The sequence below is a fragment of the Carlito syrichta genome, unplaced genomic scaffold (genome assembly GCF_000164805.1).
Source record: "Carlito syrichta isolate Samal-C Ts95f unplaced genomic scaffold, Tarsius_syrichta-2.0.1 Scaffold315162, whole genome shotgun sequence".
NCBI lineage: Eukaryota > Metazoa > Chordata > Mammalia > Primates > Tarsiidae > Carlito > Carlito syrichta.
In genome coordinates, this window is record NW_007259258.1 from 93,850 (window position 1) to 95,533 (window position 1,684).

Genomic DNA, 1,684 nt, shown 5'->3' on the forward strand with positions numbered 1-1,684 from the left:
CTGGGACGTGGGTCTTCTGCAGCTTCCAAAGGGGTAAGAGAAGTGAGGGGGTGGGGCGGGGTGCTAGCCCACCACCAAGAAAGGGGCATGGGAGGGGCGTGGGGACGAGAGGCCAGGTCCCCGATGGGCCAGGATGCCTTGCAGTGAGGACCCAGGGAATTGTCAGTGCTGAAAAGGGCTTGAGGGACCTTTGGCATCCACTTCCTCGCTTCCTGTAAGAAAGCAGCGCCTACTGGCTGCTCGTAAGACTTGAGAAAAAAAAGAAAGCAGCTCCTGAAGTGAAGGGACTCTTCCAAGGTCATTCAGCTGGTTCATATAAACGAAACGTCAGGTCTCACTGAGCGTCATGCTGTGAGAAGGACCTTAAGGTCAGTGTTCGCGACAGTCCCCTTTTACGAAAAGGAAACTGAGAGCCACAGAGGTTCCGAGACCTGCACGCAGCCAAGTGGCAGAGCGGGTCTCTGGCTCCACCACACCAGTGTTGATCCAACGTGACAAAGGAAAGGCTGGCGAGATAAGAAGCAGTTTCTTGTTTAGAAGACGTGACACCGTCGCACTAGAAACACTGAAAAGACCAAGGAATGGAGAGGGTTGCTCTGCGTGGAGTCCAGGGCTCGATGGCCCTCCCTTTCTCTGGAGTCTCACTTGGCCTTTCATCCGAAAGCCCCCAAGACCCAGTAAGACCCAACACTCCGAGAAGCCGCCCGAGGGAGGGGAGCAGGGGGCAAGTCCTGCTGGGGCGGGAGAAGGAGGGAGTCCAGCCAGGTCCTGCTCGGGAAAATAGGACAGGCTCCCATCCTCGCGCTGGAGTGTGACGCATCATGTGGCTTGAAATGAAATTGCCGAATGTCAGCCACACCCGTATTTAAGGAAAGTCTGCCACAACTGGTGGCCGGGCTTTTAGAAATATCTCATTTCTGTTCATTATCAAATGGCACACAGCACGCTGCTCGGACCCCGTTACCGGGGGTGGGGGTGGGGGTGGGGGGGTTCCTGGTTTGACTCAGTGATTTCGGTGACTGCCAAAAAGGGTTATGTGACTCTGGGAACGACACACGGACACATCGTAACCTTTGTCTTTAAAAAAGAACACAGAACAATAATGAGTTCATCAGTGCTACAAAAAAATTGCTGACTCGGTGTCTTAATTAAATGCTAATTAAAGACTTACACTGGAGCATAAAGCAATGGGGAATACATTGGTCTGGAAGCCGGAAAGTCAGGATTCCAGCTTTGTATCACACTAGCCTAGTGTGGCCTTGGAAGTCACCAGCCCCCACACCTGTCTTCTCATCTCTAACCGGAGGCAGCTTAATGACTCAAGCTCCTTAGCTGTTCTAAAATCATATTATTTCGTGTTTCTGGTCTTCAGAAATGTACAGACTAGAAGACTCAAACCAAGTTCTACTTACAGAGTTTCTTCAAAAAAAAATGACCTCTATTAAAACTAATATAATACATTTATTGTTCAGGCGTGGTGGCTCACACCTGTAATTCCAGCACCTTGGGAGGCTGAGGTGGGAGGATCGTTTGATGCCAGAAGTTTGAGACCAGCCTAGGCAACATAGCGTGGACCTCTCTCTACCAAAAAAAAAAAAAAAAAAAAGCCGGGCTCGGTGGCTCAGCCTGTAATCCTGCGCCTTTGGGAGGCTGAGGTGAGTGGATTGTCTGATCCCGCGGGTTC